The 9,009-nt window shown below is 45.1% G+C and overlaps 1 long non-coding RNA gene across 2 annotated transcripts; it reads right to left on the bottom strand.

Annotated features, from left to right (window-relative positions):
- Positions 1-1,416: 1,416 nt before the first annotated feature.
- LOC146210159 (uncharacterized) lies at positions 1,417-8,500 on the bottom strand. 2 transcript variants are annotated; one of them, XR_014708351.1, is made up of 3 exons: positions 8,371-8,500; positions 6,852-6,977; positions 1,417-1,853 (listed from the first exon to the last, which is right to left on the bottom strand). It is a non-coding gene; the product is annotated as an uncharacterized LOC146210159 (long non-coding RNA). The 2 variants fall into 2 exon arrangements; XR_014708353.1 differs by lacking the exon at positions 1,417-1,853 and adding an exon at positions 3,683-6,350.
- Positions 8,501-9,009: the final 509 nt, after the last annotated feature.

Below are 9,009 nucleotides of genomic sequence, written 5' to 3'. Positions count from 1 at the left end.
AACTTGAATCGCAGTTCGGAGCCTAACCCGCGCAAGCTTGAGTGACGCCTATTTGCACATCATGCCTAAAAGTGCCTGTAAGGCGTTCTGTGTATTAACTTGTTCCGATTCGTTTTAGCCGCTAAGTGCGAACTTGAAACGCAGTACTGCGATTAACCCGCGCTAGCTGGATGACGCCGTTTCGCACATCATACCAAAAAGTGCCTGTTAGGCGTTGTTTGTATTAACATGTTGCGATTCGTTGTAGCCGCTATGTGCGATCTTGAGACGCAGTTCTGTGCCTAAAGCGCGCAAGCTTGATTAACGCTATTTGCACATCATGCCTAAAAGGGCCTGTAAGGCGTTGTTTGTATTAACATGTCGCGATTCGTTTTAGCCGCTATGTGCAAACTTGAATCGCAGTTCTGCGCCTAATGCGCGCTACTTGAAGTGACTCCGTTTTGCACATCATGCCTAAAAGTGCCTGTAAGGCGTTGCGTGTATTAACTTGTTGCGATTCGTTTTAGCCGCTATGTGCAAACTTGAATCGCACATCTGAGCCTAACCCGCGCAAGTTTGAGTCACGCCTATTTGCACATCATGCCTAAAAGTGCCTGTAAGGGGTTGTATGTATTAACATGTTGCGATTCGTTTTAGCCGCTATGTGCAAACTTGAATCGCAGTTCTGAGCCTAACCCGCGCAAGTTTGAGTGACGCCTTTTTGCACATCATGCCTAAAAGTGCCTGTAAGGCGTTGTGTGTATTAACTTGTTCCGATTCGTTTTAGCCGCTATGTGCGAACTTGAAACGCAGTTCTGTGGCTAAAGTGCGCAAGCTTGATTAACGCCTATTTGCACATCATGTCTAAAAGGGCCTGTAAGGCGTTGTTTGTATTAACATGTCGCGATTCGTTTTAGCCGCTATGTGCAAACTTGAATCGCAGTTCTGAGCCTAACCCGCGCAAGTGTGACTGACGCCTATTTGCACATCATGCCTAAAAGTGCCTGCCCAGACGGCCATAGACGTCCGACGGTCGACCGACGGACGTCCTTTTTCGGACCTTCGGACATCCGACGGAAGTCCGGTTATGTTCGATATACGTACAGCGGACGTCCGTCGGACTATCGTTCGTGGATCCGGATCGCGTCCCACGGACGTCCGACGGGCAGCCGGAGGTGGACATTCGGACGTTTCCCGGAACATGCTTGCAGGGCCCGCTATTGGTGTAAAAACTTGCCAATAACATTCGTGTAAAGCTCAGCAAGCATGTGCCATGGAAATTTCAGTCACATACTAGTGCTCAATGCCTTTGTCGTGAGAGTAAAGCAGACAATAGAATATGCAACAGGTTCAAGTTTCCTGTTGTCTGCTTTACTTTCACACACAAAGCACTGAACAGTAGTGTGCAATGAAAACTTCCATCAAAGAGGCACATATGCTAGCTGAGCTTTACACAAATGCACCATTCCTGAAAACATGCTAAGTGCATAGGCATACCAGCATGCGTGGTTGTAAAAACAGCATTTTTTTTTTGCTTTATTGCAAAAACTGCATGCATAAATAGTCTACACTAAAAAAATATCAATGTTAAGGAATGGCATGGTAAAATGCAGGCCAACTGGAGTATTAAGAATCTGCTTGAATAATTTTTTTTAATTATCCTTGGCCGTGACAGCTCTTCCCTTGGGGAGGTGGTGGAGGAAAAGGTATTTATTGAAACCTAATATTTCGGAATTAGCGAGGAGATGATCGAGTTCTCTGTGGGCGGCCTCCGCAGGCCGGAATTCCAGGAGCAGTTACTATCCTGTGCATTTGCTCGATCAGCTGTTGCTGGTCTTTCAGGCCTAAGATGGAATGAGCAGGCTGGGCTCCTCCTGCAATAGAAGGGAAAATGAAATTCAAGTTATCTGTGCTGAACTTTGATTACACATCTCCAAGGGCAACTGCCAGTTTCTCTCAATTGCTTTTTCCAGGTGGCACTGTACGCATGCATCTCCATTCAGAACTGTCACATACTATATAGAAAGGTCATATAACTGCAGCAAAACCCATGCAGAATAACAAAAGATACAAACGTAGTTTGACCAGAACCTGGCATTCAGTATTTTAATGTTTTTATGTCGTCTTTTTGAACATGCCACTCTGACCAAACATGGCATGTTATGCTTGCTGCCATGCGCCCTCAGCAATGCCCAAGACATGGAGTGCACATGCAGAGAAACTAAGCATAAAGGATGCTGTATATGAACATAAAGCACAGCCAGAGCTTTGCAGTATTACACAGGTACGCATTGGCGGCAGAAACCTGCATTTTGAGCGGTTTAACAGGCAGATTTCTAAAGTCATTGTTCCTGCTCTGAAAAGAAGTGATCAATAATAACATCATTTAAAATTGTTACCTTTTTGTTCTGTAAACTGCACATTTCGCTGGTTTCCATGTGCCCTCTACCGAAGACATTCCCTGGGCGTGTCGGGGGTATATCGACATCAACATCTAGGCTACAAGCGTCTAGAAAGCGTCTCCTTAGAGCAGCTGCGACGAAGTAACTTATCTGATAACATGCAAGCTGCTGCAGCAGAATAAAGATAGACATTTGACATGTGGCTAAAGCCCAATGTGGATGCATAGCCCGCGGCAGTGATTGCGCAGTGTTCATGCTTCTACAAGAGTTAAAAGTAAAGTTATTTGTTTACCCACAGCGCTATATGTGACATTAAAATAGCAAGGCTTATAGTCACACAAAACACAAAAAGCTGACAACCACAAGCTCCTGATGTATTACCGGCAGCATGCAGCATGGATGTTAGTTACTGAAATATGGCTGCACAATTCTGGCAACCAGCTGTGCATGTATGTCATGGATTTCTCAACTACGCACAACAAATTACAAAAAAAATAATGGTATTTATAAATGGAGCCAGCTGTTCACAAGAAATACTGTAGCTTATTTATGGGGAAGGTAGTGGGCGCCAAAGAAACTGCCCCTGTAAAGGCGCCTAATTTGCCCCTATGTAATATCGGGGACAAGTGTGTGGACTACACAAACTGCAATCAAAGCACATAACTTTCACATCGACCAGGAAACTCGGATCATACTTGTCGATGTGAAAGTTGAACGTTAGTTCTTTCATGTGTGCAAGAGAAATAAGGTCACAATTCGTTTACATCGCGATTCTAGTCCAAAATCTACACATACTGTCCAGAGACTTTCACCCCCGCAGTATAAGCCACCACTTGGGTAAGAGATTAGTAAAAGAAGTGTATAAAAGACATTAGTGCTGTTGGACAGCCATAGCTATAAAAATGGTATTGACATTGGAGTACTGCCTTAAGGCGGGGCCTAGGGCATTACAAAAGCAAGAGTTAGTGTCCGCTGGTCCTCATTTGAACGAACAAAAAGAGGGGGAGGGGGGGAAGAAATCTACCTCAACTACATGTTGTGAGCGACACCAAGCCGCAGTTAGTATTAAAGATATCACACAGTTTTGTGGAAGATTTGGGAGCGCTTTGCTGCTTTCTTACAGGATTGGACAAAAGAGCTCACCATCTTCAGAAAGGCACGTTATATAGAAATGAAAATAGTGAATTTACTGCATCTGGCCACAACAACTTGCACACGGAGAGGAAGATGAACTGAAAATTTTATACATGAATGTACGTATTTACAACAGGTGAAACAATGACCATGATCTATGTCGAAGAGGAAAGAGATCAAAATTTAGCTCAGAACGAGTTCTCCAGGCCGCGGGGCCGTTTCATTAACTTCGGGACTCCGCCCACATTTCTCATCCCCAATGACAACGAACTCACACATGACTGGCTAACAAACATTTTGGCATGTCTTTCCACTTTCATAAGTTCTTCACCCTCTCCCTAATACAAGCAATGCAAAAGGGACAACAAATTCGTTTCACAACAAACAGAATTTAGTGAATGGACCTCGAAATGATTGGCTCACTAGGTCACATGCCAAACTCTCTCCCCTAGGTAAAAAAAAAAATTAGAACCCATCAAAACGGCGTCCCACGTGCGCAACCATTGCCCAAAGCTTGCATCCTTGGCGGCTCCTTTTACAGGGCAATTATTGCAATTATTGGCGTCCGAGTCAGCACCATTGCGGACCAAATCAGAAGAGCCAACCCACATCCTCCCGCTCCGCATCATACTGTCACTGTTACACACTTGCCCTTTTTCAACGCCGCCATCTCCCACCATTGTTGACATCCAGGGTTGGAATCCTCAACGAGACCCCACTCAGCGCGCCTGCACTGAATAATTGTCACTTTTATGGGCTCCCCAATAAGGAAGCGGGCCTTACACCCTTCAACCTGACAGTGTTTTTTCTTTTAACGATAAGCAGTTCTTCCAAAAGAGGTGCTCGTTTCAAAGCTGTGCTGCCTCCGGGTGATGGGTCCAGTCAGCGTACTAAGGACCCCTTAGTACGCTTAGTACTAAGGACCCCTTAGTTGTATACTGTTCGTCAGTTCAGTTCAGGCGTTCAGTCGTGTCCGACTCTTCGTGACCCTGTGGACCATGTCACGCCACGCTTTCCGGTCTCTCACTATCTTCTTAACATCACATAGCTTCATCTGCAATGCCTCGAGAATGCCATCTAACCATCGCGTTCGCTGCCTACCCCTTCTCCGGCGACCCTCAACCTTTCCCAACATCAAATCTTTCTCCAGCGACTCCTCTCTTCTCATCAGATGACCAAAGTAGCTGAGCTTTAACTTTAGAATTTGACCCTCCAATGAGCAGTCAGGGTTTATGGTCGACAATATCGACTGATTTGATCTTCTGGCAGTCCAAGGAACTCTTAAGAGTCTTCGCCAGCACCACAATTCAAACGCGTCAATTCTTCGGCGGTCAGCCTTTTTCACAGTCCAACTAAAGCTCCTTAAATAAAAATGAGCCCCCTACATGACACAGCAACGAGAACAAACTGCCTGTCCCCGCGTCTTCGAGTGCGACAGCAAAGTCCTCGGAAGAGGGGACTTCTTTCCCTCTCTGCCTACCTTTCCGTTAAGCACTGTAGCTGCCTCTCTGTGCGCGTCTCTCCGCCTCCTGTCCGAGGGCAAGTGGGAGACGGCCGCAGCTCGGCGTTGAACAGGTGACTCAAAAAGAGCAGACTAATAATGGTGCCTAGCATACCCACCGATACCTTACAGAAATCATTAAAGAAATGAAAGCAACACATCAGATAACGCTACAATGTTTCTAAGTGCAAAGTCGACAACTCCAAGTCATATAAATATATGTACATCTCCGCACATTAACTAGACAGAAACAGTGCAGAGTAAACTAATAATTCAGTGTCTAGCAACACTATTAAAAGGGGATAAAGGCCACGGGGGGCTGCGATTATTAGTACCGTTTTGCCTTTAAACTACAATAACATACTTGTTGCAAGCTTAAAATCAAAGATTCACACCTGTCCTACCCACAGCAATGGAACACACATCTGACTCAAGTCTGCAGAGAAAGAGCAAGCTAGACTATTGCAGATGCACCCTTGGTTATTTTTCTGGCATTTCTGAGGGTGAAGAATCTGACTTGTCAGTAGCATGTATATGAATAAGAATCCTATGACAGTAAATGCATCAGATTTTCTGGAGTGGCTTTTTTTTGCTGACCACATATGAGGTGAGCTATAATTTATCCAACTTGGCCTAGGTTTATTCTAACAAAGCTATAGCAGGTACACAGTCGTCCACTCAGGCTGAACATGCGAGTGCGTGGCATGCACTTTTTGAGATGCCACTGCATCCATCGCAGCTGCACACCGTAGCGAAGAGGCAGACAGCGTGAAGTACCAGCCTCTAGTCCCTCTACCACCACTGGGGTCCCAAACTAGGGACCCCTTGTTTTTGTCAGGACAGGCCCCCTCAGGGTCAGCTAGTGAGTAACCTCCTGTATTTGTATCTGATGGCAATGTTTTCCACCACCACCCACAATACGCAGCTGCGCATCATAGCAGATGTGAAGCAACAGTTCCTGGTCCTTCTATGCATAAGCTACTTTGCCTTGATGCATGCCTGCGCACGATAGTAAAGAGGCAGACGACATGACGCAGCAGCTCATGGTACCTTTACACATGAGCCCCCCCCACTGTACTTCAATATGCACCATAGCAAATATACAGACTACGCCACACAGCAGCTCCTGGTCCCTCTATGCATAAGCCATTTTGCCTCAATACGCACCTGCATACCTGAGCGAAGAGGCAGACGTGAAGCTGCAGCTCCTGGGCCCTCCATGCACAAGCCACTTAGCATCAATGCACGGCTGTGCACTGTAGTAAAGAGGCGAAGAACGTTAAGCAGCAGCTCCTGGTCCCTCTACACATCAGCCATTTTGCCTCGATGTGCATCTGCACACCGTAACAAACAGCCAGATGTGACAAAGAAGCTCCTGGTTTCTCTACACATAAACCACTTTGCCTCAATGCACGTCTGCACACCGGAGCAAAGAGGCAGATGACGTGAAGCTGGAGCGGCTAGTCCCTCTACGCACAAGCCACTTAGCCTTGATGCATGGCTGCGACGGATGCATTGCTATTTTGCAAACTGCATGCCACACATTCCCATTCAAGCTAAGAGTGGACGACTGTGTAAACGTAAAATACTGGTTATTTACTTCTCCCTCCTCCAGTCACCGAACGGACAATGACAAAAAGTAACATGGTGGACAATGTAAAAAGAATTTGCTGCATAAAGTTTGTTGAAACCAGTTCTACATCCTACATGTAAACAAGCTAAAACCTTAATGTCGAAGGGATGTCCTGTGTGTTTAAAATCATCACGCTCAAACAACTTCAACACTGACAATCATGATTCAATATTAATAATATAGATAATAATACTATACTCACTTTTAGCCATACCAAAGAAATGAGAATGCAAAGGGATGTTGCTGTTTTTTCCCCGTGGATGACAGTTTTCCATGTTCAAAGTGCTGCTTCCTGTTGGCTTACGAAATCGGCTACAGCAAATGGCATCTGAAAAATTTTTGGAAGCCTCATGCTAGTCTTCAACGAGAAAAACATTGCCATACAGAAGCAGAACACAAATACTTTTACAACACACTAAAAGCACCAACTGCGGTGCTGTTTTTAGGATGACTAGGTAGAGGTTTTGCTGTAGCAAGCCAAATGTTAGCCTTCAATAAGGAAAGCATTCCCATACAGAAACAGAACACAAAAACTTTTACAACACATTAAAAGCATCAATTGCACAAATGCTTGTAAGATGACCAGGTACAGGTTTCTGCTATAGCCCACATCATGTGACCAGCGGTTATCAGAAGCCTTGTATGTGAGCATGATGCCCTAGATTCAATTTATGGCTATCACTGTATTAACAAGCATGGGTTTAAAGCTACTTTAATATGATAATCTAAGAACATGGTAAGAGCTTTCAGTGCGAGACATAAGCTCAGTATCATGCACTATAAGGTGCTGCATGGCTCTAGTGTAGCTTTGGCATTATCTTGCTGTCAATAATGCAATGAAGTTCTGAGGAGCCTTTGAATATCTGTAAGGACAAAGCAACAACAATTTTGTTTTCATCTCACTTTTGCTCAACTCGTTTGTTTTTTTGTTTTTTTTCTTTTGAGCCCGCGGCTTGCATGGCCTCCCAGTATGCCTGTTTTGCATAAAAGAAGGCGTTGCAGGCACCAGAGCTCACAGCCCAACTGTGTCGCGGCGGCGGTATGTCAAATTCCTGCCAGAACCGCGCAGAACAACGGGTCAAGAAAAAGACAAGTGCTGACTTTTTTTTTTCTCTCATCTCCTTGTCCGGTTGTTCTGCGCGGTTCGGTCCCACATGCATAACCAACATGCGCAAGGTGCTGTCCTGGTTTGTCAAAGCTGAAGAAGAGTACTAAACCTTTAGTTATTTAGTAGCTACAGCCGTTCCTTCTAGAAACTGTAGTTGCCGTAAAGCTCGAGAGAAAGATGAGCGGCTGTCCATAAAAAAAAAAAAAAAAAAAAAAAAAAAAAAAAAAAAAAAAAACGCGCGACGTTTTCACAAGTGTAGGCATGTCGCACGATAGGCTCGCGGAGTGCAAAAGTTTTCTCGTATAGTTTTTACAACTCAGCACGTTGCGCATGGTTAACAAATTAACTCCTTTAAAGCTCGGGCAGGCACTCCTTTATCAGAGACAGAGAAGTTGCGCGGCTTACTGGCGCAGCGTCCAGTAATGCCGAGAAAGATGGCCCTCAGACTTGAGGCTGCAATTTAGTTAGTCGGCGCGGAGCCATCCTGTCAGTCTCGCCTAAAACACTCGACCGTTCGGCTGCTGTACAGAGCTGTTTCCTTATCCAAAAGCTCAGCACCATCGGTGCATCGAAAAGTTCCACTAAAGAAACAAAAGTTCGGTGAAATACTTACTTTGGAATCGGCGGGTGAACAAAGTGTGCCAGCCGCACCAAGCCACAGCAAAAACAATGCTAGCAGTGCATTACAGCCGTAGGTATTTGTAACTGCGCAGAAAATGCAGAACACGGAAACGTGAAGCTATAGTGGTGAAGCCATCTTCCATGACTAAACTTCAACTTGTCAGGTGGATTGGATTGGCTCATTTCAGATTTTTTGGAGGATAGGTTCGGTTTCGTTCTTTTTGAGCTTGCTGCTTGCTGCGTCTATTCAGCCACTGATTAAAATTTCACTGAAGCATCATGATAGAAAAATGTTTAATGGTCATTTAACTTTTCATCAAAAATTTTTGATGGAAGAATTCAACGATGAAACATGCGGAAAATAAAAAAAAAAAGCTGTTTAATGGAAACGCTTTCTATCGCATCGATTCGCTCTGGCATCATATAATGGACTTGACGGCATTACTGATTTATACGCAGTTCAGATGAGCACGACGACTACAAACTATATCATAGCTGTGTAAAAGCAAATCCAGTGGCGGACGTACGGCGGCTGTCCGCTGGGCGAACGGATTCGACCATCCGCTTTCGTACGTACGCCGGAATTCCGGCGGACGTCCGAAATCGGCCGCCGAGTTGAGGCCGAGTTCGG

Source organism: Amblyomma maculatum, chromosome 1, assembly GCF_055883805.1.
Source record: "Amblyomma maculatum isolate TAMU_Amacu chromosome 1, ASM5588380v1, whole genome shotgun sequence".
Taxonomy (NCBI): Eukaryota; Metazoa; Arthropoda; class Arachnida; order Ixodida; family Ixodidae; genus Amblyomma; species Amblyomma maculatum.
This window is presented reverse-complemented; position numbering and strand designations above follow the sequence as displayed.